Genomic DNA, 9754 nt, shown 5'->3' on the forward strand with positions numbered 1-9754 from the left:
CAGTCTCCCTCCTTTCCCAAAGAGCTCACAGGAGGGAGAAATGATCAGGTTATTTTTGGAATGGTCTCAGGCCCAAGAAGAAAGCACCATTGCATTTTCTTCTCTTGTTCTCTTTGAAAAGCCAAAGCACCAGACCATCTCTAAAAAAGTAAAAGATCACTGAATGGCTGACAACCCGCAAAGCACGCACTTGAAAATCAAGTGCGCCTTGTCTCTAAAAAAAAAAAAAAAAACAAAAAACAACTTTCTCCCGCAAAATGCTGCCCTGGTTTCATTTATTCTGGAAGAGATTTGGTCTTTACAGGAAAACCCTCACTCCTGTGAACAAGATATATCTCACAACTGAACTTAAGAGCAAAAACTGTTGTTGTCGACCTATCCCTCTCCTGTTTTGTGGTGGAGGTGCGGGCTAAAGAGGAAGGAAGATGAGTGTCCTCGGTGCCCTGTTATTCTCCCTCAACTTGATAAAAATACGTGATTCCTAATGTCCCATCTTTCTCTGACTCCCTCAGAGGAAGGGGTGTCTTTTTCTAATTTACACAAAGGTGCCATATAAGCCAGCAGTAGTCCTGGGTGTAAATTAATGATCGCAAAATTCTGTGATAGCTGCTGTAGGGAGATTTGTTGGAAGTGTTACTGAAGCGTAAAGGGGAAAGCGACCGAGTGGTGCCTGGTCAGACAAAAGGAAGGCAGAACTGCCATGAGGGGCGCGGAACACTGGACCCTGTGGTGTTCTGCATCCTGCAAAAGGCTCTCCTGCTCTGGCACCACTGAATCCTGCAGGCGGAATCCCATCGGTGAGTAGAAGTAGGCCCGAGGCTCAGTACCAATTCCGGATAGCCCAACTCATATCTAATAGACAGAACTGAGTCCGGAGCAGAGCTAGCTCTGCTGTACAGGCCGGTCAATTTGAACCGAGCTGCATTTACAATACACTCATCAGCTTTTGATTTAATAAGAGATTCCTTGATCCTGAGTAAATCCAGCACTGTTCTGTGCCATTGACAATATATGGAGAAATACAATTATAAAAAATGAATCACCCTGGAAGATTAAATGAGGTTCCCGCATATTCTCCTCCCTTTCCTTCTTCTTTCATTTTTTTAGAGAAACAAACTTTCTGACTGGTTTGGAGGCTTTTAGAAAGTACCATATGATTCTGTAGTCAGTATTTGATTTTATTTTTTAAAGATTATTTATTTTTCCGAGAGAGAGAGGGAGGGAGAGAGAAAGGAGGGGGGAGGGGCAGAGGGAGAAGCAGGCTCCCCGCTGAACAGGGAAACCAATGCAGGACTCGATCCCAGGACCCTGGGATCATGACCTGGAGCTGAAGGCAGATACTTAACGGACTGAGCCACCCAGGCGTCCCTCTGTAGTCAATATTGTAAAAGAAATGGCTTAAAACGGCATATGTGCCATTCATATGATCTTTGATAAAGGTGACCTCTCTCCAAAAATAATAAAATTACTTTAAGACGTATATCAGGTTGGTGGTGATTGAGGCATACAAAGAAAGAAAAACTCGTTGAATTTGATGATATGACTCTGTATTTTATAGGCTTTAAATAAAAAGGTTTCACATATTTTGTCTAACAGATTGTTTCTTTAAAAAATAAAAAATTCCCACAAAGAATGTATTTCTAAAAGCAGAAGTCATCTTTTTTCCTACTATATTCAGGGGCAGGTTTAGAATGTTCCTGACAGTTTTAATACCTGTTGGGTAATTCTTTACTAGATATTCAACACATTGTTACATGAAAAAGTATTAGAAAATTTATTTTATGCAAGTTTGTCCTTCATTGTCTTTCTCTATATTATCTAATCTAAGCACATTTATTCACACATTTAGCAAATATTTATAGAATGTGGACAACGTGTGTGTGCTGGCCTTCTGGAGACGCAGGGGTCAAAGACAAAGTTTCTGTCCTCAGGGAGCTTACAGTTTCTGGGAGAAAGAGGAGACAAATCATTGAGTAAGCATGTCAGATGGTCAGAAGAAGGGTAAGGGAGGGTGGGAAGCTCTGAGTGTGGGAGTGGGGGTGTTATTACATATAGTTCGAGGCAGAATTCCAGCAGAGTGGCTATATCATTATTTTATTGCTAAAAAAAGGAAAAGTGTCATAGAGTGGAGAGAAGCAAGGGGAGGGAAGCTATAAAGGCCAGGAAAACAAACACTTGTCCAGACCTTTTAGCCTCAATGGGAATAAGGTATTAAGTAGACTGAAAATCAGGGGAGAAAATTCTGAGAATTTAACATTAGCCTCTCTTTTGAGAAGTCTGTGCTATATGGCTTTCCTTGGGCTTTATGATGTCTCCTGGCAAGAAGGGCTTCTGGAAGAACAGGCTCTTCCTCATGTTAGAGCAGGGGAACAAAACAGAGGGGAGGGAAGAACACAAGAGTAAGCACCTGGGGTGCTGAGCAGGGGCCTCCAGGCTTTGTAGGATTGTGAGCAAGACCCTGTGAGACATTTCAGCTTGAAGAACTGATTCCTCAAATCTTTCCTCCCTCCTAAAGAAAACTGAGAACCTGGAGAAAAAGAAGAGTGATTCTACTAGAAACGTACTGTTATTTCCTTGGGACACAAAAATGAGGGATTTCAAGAGAGGTTGAGGGTACTTGTACGTGTGGTTCTTCCGGGTGGGCATAGTGGGAGGTTGATTTTCAAAAGGTGCTACCAAGGGGGCTTATACATCTTTAGCAGAGTATTAGGAAGCTACATGATAGATTTCACTTTTTAAGATCAGCATCTGAAGGACAAAATCAGTACTGATTAAGTTTAACGATTAGAAGCTGGGTTTTTTCTGACTATGGTGTTAGAGAAGTTAAATAGCTTGAAATTTGTAAGAATTGCCCAGTGATTTGTAAATGTGAGATACACCTGATGCCATTTGATCAATATACATATTTTTTAATTGGGGGGGGGGAGGCATTTGCACTTCAATTTAGACCTTACCTTCAGATGCTCTGAGCAAGCACCTTTCTGTGCAAATCGAAAGTCAGATGATCACCTATGTAATCCAGCTTCTCTACTTCTCTAGCTTGAAAATCACGATCTCTATTAATGTTTAGTTTAGAGCACTTTGTTTTGCAGGGAATCGTTAGGAAAAATCTTTCCCACCAGTAGTTTTGTTTCAGGACAGTCAGCAAGCAACAAGCAGTTCTCACCCGCTTTTGGGAATACATCGCCTTCTACGGTCTCGCATTCCATTAAACTAAACAAACACACTGAATGAAGACAGACTTTTCTTGAATTGTGTTCTCACATACATGTCAACTTCCTCCCTGGAAGGCCGGGGTGGCTGCAAAGTCTGGGTTGCCTGCTGCAGACGTGGCTTGCGCTGTCTGAACCTTTAGTTCACCCCTGGCGGTTAAGGTGCCCAGATGACGGCCACCCTCGGGGGTTTAGCTTTGATGCCTGACCCTCTGTGGAAGCGGCCAGGAGCTCAGTGAGAGGGTCCGTGCGTGGGCAGGTCTCTGTTGCCTTAGGAGGGTCACTGACACACCAGCTCGTCTTTCTCCTTTGATTGATGGCATCATCTCCAAGGTGACACCTACCTGACTTTGAATATTTCCTAACTTCTTGGTTGAAGGCAGCTAAAAATGACCTCTTCATGCCCACTGAGAAAGAATCCTCTCTGAAACACTGTATCCAACATCAACTATGAGATAAAGTTCATCCAATTTTCTTGTTTCTCTTTTCCCTCTTCATTCTGGATCTACTGTACTGAGCTTTATCTCACGTTTATAAACTGGATTTGAATGGCTTTTCCCCTTCTGATTTGACATCAAGATCAGATTGCATGGATAACAGTTCTTGTAGAAATAACCTATAGATAGGCCTTTGTGTGTGTGTCCCTCTCACTATGTATATACATACATGCATAAATTCCACGATATGCTAATACATGTATATTATCTCTACATAAATGTACAATATATGTACTTATATCTATGTATACACACTATACTACAATATTCATATATATATATATGTTCTAGTTTAAATTCTGCACAACATTATTTGTAACCAAACAATAGTCCCTTATAAAATTTCTAACACCTACTTTAATGCCTTTAGCAGTAATGTACTTGAATTTTAACACTGGTCAGTCTCTGTGAATAACTGTAATGCAATGTCTTAAAATAAGTTGAAACCATAATGAATTGCCATTCTTGTAGGTTGAAATGGGTCAACTATCAGCAACTTGATATGGTACCACCCAGTATAATATCCACTCACTCTGCAAACACTCGGGTGCCTATAGCGTACGTTACGCCCTCTGCCAGGAAAGATTAAAAAGTAAGAATGAGGGGCTCTCCTTTGGAGCCTCTAGTCTATACATCACAACTGGAGTATCGAGTAGAAAGTGATTTGTTCTTTAGGAGGGAAGAGCGGTCTCCTGGTTTGGAAGAGCAGACCATGCTTTCAATGGTAATCCCCTACACGATTGCAGGGCCTAGAAGTCCACAGAATCTCATGACAAAGCCCTGTCCCTAACAACCTTTGGTGTCCCCCTGGAAAGAAAAGGGGTACCTGGGTGGTTCAGTCGGTTATGCATCTGCCTTTGGCTCAGGTCATGATCCCAGGGTCCTGGGATCGAGCCCCATGTTGGGCTCCCTGCTCAGTGGGGAGCCTGCTTCTCCTTCTTCCTCTGCCACTCCCCCTGCTTGTGCTTGCTCTCTTTCTCTCTCTGTTAAATAAATAAAATATATATAAAAAAATAACTTTAAAACAAAACAAAACAACCTTTGGTGTCCCAGTGCCTCCCAAGTCAAGTTCAGAGCCCTTAGTCTGGCATTCAAAGTACCTATCCAACATTATTCCTTTCCTTTATGTTTTTACCTCTCTCTTCCCAGCTGTTTCTGCTATTCCTTCCTCCTGGAATGTTCTTTCCTCTTACTTGAATGGCAGTCAAGCGTAGTTGTTAAAGGTGTGGGTACTAGCCTCATATTGTTTGGGTTTAAATCTCAGCTCTCCACTTACTAGCTATGCAACCTGTGGGAAGGTGTTTGATCTCTGGGTGCCTCAATGTACTCTGATGTAAGAGAGAGATAATATGAATGCAACCTTATAGGACTGTGTATGTTAAATAATTTATTATATGTAAAGCACTAGAACAGAGCATGATGCAGAGTAAGCACTCAATAAATATTTATTACAATTTCTGCAAGTCCAAATCTCACTCATCTTTCAAGGCTCCAGGCAAGGGCCATCTTTTCTCCAACACCTCCTCCAGTGTCCCTAGTTCTGAGTTCTTTTTCTGGTCTCTTGTTTCTCGGAGCATATCTGTAACTGTTGCATGACAACACGGGTCTTGAACCCATGGCCCTGAGATCAAGACCTGAGCTGAGAGCAAGAGTCAGACGCTACGCCGACTGAGCCACTCAGCCCTCCCCACCTCCACATTGCACGACACTTTTAATTTTATTCACATCTATATCTTACCTTCTCTACTAATCTGTGAATTCTGGAAGGTAGGAGCTCAATACTGCAGTGCAGTTCTGAACTACTGCAGACTCCACAGGTGAAGGGCACATCCTCAACAAAACTATCCTCACTCTAGGTTCAGACACCAACTGCCCTGCAGGAGTCCGCAGGCTGCCTGCACTTCTGACAAGCTGGCTACAAATTCAGGGGTTCTCATGAGCCCCTGAAGTTTGAGAATTCACTAGGAGGACTCACAGAACTTAGGAAAGTGCTATGCTAATGATTACAGTTTTGAAAAGGATGTCAATCAGGACTAGCCAAATGAAGAGACACATAGGGTAAGGGTCCCAAACACAGAGCTTCCATGTCTTCTTAATGTGGACTCAGGACGCATCGTCCTCTGGGCACACTGATGTGTTCACCAACCAGGAAGCTCACCTGAGCTTTGGGTGTCCAAAATTTTTACTGGGGTTTCATTATTCAGGCCTGATTGATTGAATCATTGATCACATGATTGAACTCAATCTCAAATCCCTCTTTCTTCCCTGGAGATCAGGTTGATACCATATGGATCGAACACCCAGCCCTCTAATTACATAGCTGGTCTCTCCCTCATGACCAGCCAGCTCCTGAGTCATCTTGTTATCATAAACTCAGGTGTCTGTCATCCTGAGGTCCACCATGAATAACAAAGGTACCCTTATCACTCGGAAAATTCCAAGGACTTAGAAACCCCTCCCAGGAGCCCAAGACAAAGACCAGACAAATTCTTCATTACAGAACAGGAGTCATATCTGATTTGTCTTTGAATTCCCTCTTGTGCCTAGTCATTTGCACATAATAGGCATCCGCATTTACTAAAAGGTGGAGTTGAGAAAGATAACTTTAGGTAGGATGGATTATAGAGACCAGCTAAGATTACTATAATAGACCTCATGTTATTTCATTGACTTTTTAAATACTCTGTTGGTGAGACTGAAGAAATAGAAATCTGAACAAAGTCTTCTATCACTCCCCACCGCCCAAATAAAGTCCTGCATTGATTTTCCGCATGTTGAATTTATCCAAGAGCCTTCCCTGGGAAGTTAAAGGTGGTCTTAAGTGTGAAGAACTCTGGCCTCTCATTATTTAACTGCTTAAAATAAATAGCTTGTAATCATGTTGCAAAGAGGAATTGTACTCAGTATTACCATTCATAATACTCTCTTGGGATCTTCGAGGTTGCTTATCATGATGATGCATTCACAACATCTACACCCTGTGATATTGGGAATTTGCTCCAAAATAATCCTGAAAGGGGTGTGGGGAGCAAAATAACAAGACTATTCATGAGTTTGTAATTATTGAAATTGGTGATGGGTGATAGATTTCATCACACCCTTTATATAATTTTTAGATTTATTTTATAGAGTTTATTTATATTGTATTCTTTTTCCATTTGTGTATTTTGGGGAATTTTTCATGATAAAAATAAAAAAAAAAATAACTTTGCCTCCCAAACTGACGACCTCACACAAAGTAGCGTAAGAGTCAGGGGCCATTTCACATTAGGTAGTGAGTCTTAAACACCAGTACTCCACCCAACGGATGTGCTCTCTAGTGTCCAAAATCCAAAGATGGATGTAAGCGTTGATGTTCGGATGCCAGGTGTCACTGCTGCCCCGAAGACCCCCTCAGCCATCCTCCCACACACACTTGGCAAACCCAATGCAAGCCAATCCTCCCATCAGAAACACTGGTATTTAAGGTACCCCTGAGTTCTGATAAATGCTTCTCAACGCTTCACTGAAGGAAAGAGAAAACCAAATCAACAATGCTGGTTTGTTCTTTGGAGACCACAGCATCAAAGATGGAAGTCAAAAATAACACGAATGCCAAGATCACTACAGGACTGCAAGACCAAGCCTCTCTGGACCCTGACTAGATGGACAAACCTTATGAAGTGACGGGAGGCAAGTCAAGGGAACAGGGAATGGGATTCTGCAACCTTGAAATCAAAACTGCAATGAATCAGGGCGGTAACAAATTCACCTGGGCTGGACAGGAAATTTACGAACTGTGCATCCCAGCCCCTCCTGCAGAAGGTGTTGAAAATTCGGCTGGCTCTGGGGGCCTGTGGAAGACAAGCTGCAAGAGGCTTCTGGAGGTCCTGCTTCTGCTGGCATAAAATCCCCTTCGGGGTATGGATCTCGGGAGAATAGGAGATTCGTTGGAAGCATAAACTGAAAACAACTGTTGCACAAGCCCAGATAGAGGTGGCTGTTAAGAAGTCTGTTTAACCAGCAGGATTACAAATAGTAAATTGGCAACAGAGTTTGCTTTTATGAGTTTGAAAGGAGTCTAAGCTAAGTTGTAGCATCAACAATAAGAAGTAAAGCATCCTGGACCAGAACACAGAAGCCCCTGGGCACTATTCTTTAAAAAAAAAAAAAAAAAAAATCATTTTAATCTAATATTTGTACATACAAAAAATACATCTCACATATATGCAAGTTACTAAGCATAATGAAATGAACACTTATGAGCCTACTGTCCAATTTAAGAACTGGAACATTACCAGTTACATCCCCCTACTTCCTTCCCTCCTCTCCCTCACCAATGGTCACTATCCTGAATTTTCTGCTTACCATTTCCTTGCTTTTTTAAAATTTGTCACTTATTAAGAATCCCTAAAAAAATACAGGTTGATTTTGCTTGTGTTTGACTTATAAAGATGATGTATTTGTATTTTCCTGGAATTTGTTTTTTTCCTACTTAATGTGTTTCTAAGCTTCATTCATAGCCATGTGAGGAGCTGTAGTTCATTCATTTTTGTGACTGTAGAATAATCCATTGTGTGAATAGACCACAATTTTTCTGTTTTGCTGTGGGCTGTTCTCAGTGTTTCAGTATTCTGAGCAGGGCTGCTATGACCATTCTCATACACGTCTCCCGGCGTATGAGAGTTTCTCTGGGTAGATACACTGGACACCGGCTATGTGAAAGTTCACCTTTACATGACAAACAATACGAGGTAATGCCAAATTGTTTTCCAAAGTAGTTGTACCAATTTATACTCCCAGCAGCACTGTGTAAACATTCCAATTCATTTATATCATCTCTAATTGCTTATGTCGTTAGACTTTTGAATTTTTGCCAGCCTAGTGGGTATAAAATGGTATCTGACTCAATATCTCACTTAAATTGCCTTTCTTTGTTACTAATGAGGCTTCACATATTGATCTATGCTTATCTGCCATTTGTTTTTCTTCTTCTGTGAAATGCCTGCTTATGCTTTGTATCCATTTTTTTCCCTTGTAGGGCTGTCTTTTTTTTCTTACTGATTTTGTAGGCGTTCTTTATACACTAAGAACTGGAAGGACCTTGCAAAATATACAGTTCATCTCCCTCATGTGACTGATGAGGAAAACTGAAACGCAGAGAGGTAAGGTAACATTCCCGATGTCAAAATTTGTGTTAGCAGCTGTGCCGAGAGGAGCACCTGAGCCTTTTAACCCCACATCACATTATTTTCTCACTATACTATGAAACCCTCCTTTATTCATTTGTCTCATTTTCCTTTAAATTTTTTTTAAAGTGCCCCAAGCAATACATGTTAATGGTAGAAAAAAGAAAAACAAACATGAGCAACATGAAGACCGTAAAAATTTAATCCCACCTTCTAGATGCAACTACTGTTTACAGTCTGTATTTCCTTTCCAGATAGTAACTATAATAGATAATTTTTTTTTTAAAGATTTTATTTATTTACTTAACAGAGAGAGAGATAGCGAGAGCAGGAACACAAGCAGAGGAGTAGGAGAGGGAGAAGCAGGCTTCCCGCGGAGCAGGGAGCCCGATGCGGGGCTCGATCCCAGGACCTGGGATCATGACCTGAGCCGAAGGCAGACGCTTAACGACTGAGCCACCCAGGTGCCCTATAATAGATAATTCTTATGGAATGCTTACTATAGGCTAGTTAGTATGGAGTGCTTACTATATGCCAGGCACTGTTCTAAACACTTTACAAGCATTGATTCTTCTGATGTCCTTCACAACCTCATGATGCAGATTATTACCATTATCCTGAGTACGGCAGACAGAACGACAAGCCTCCCAAAGATGTCCATGTTCTAATCCCAGGAACCTATGAATATGCCATGTTACATGGCAAAGGAAAATTGAGGTAGCCTATGGAATTAAAGGGGCTAAGAAGCTGATCTTAAAATAGGGAGAGTGTCGGGCGCCTGGGTGGCTCAGATGGTTAAGCGTCTGCTTTCGGCTCAGGTCATGATCCCAGGGTCCTGGGATCGAGTCCCGCATCGGGCTCCCTGCTCAGTAGGGAG

Source organism: Mirounga angustirostris, unplaced genomic scaffold (genome assembly GCF_029215605.1).
Source record: "Mirounga angustirostris isolate CCGP_5_RB_7025 unplaced genomic scaffold, mMirAng1.0.hap1 SCAF_12, whole genome shotgun sequence".
Lineage (NCBI taxonomy): Eukaryota > Metazoa > Chordata > Mammalia > Carnivora > Phocidae > Mirounga > Mirounga angustirostris.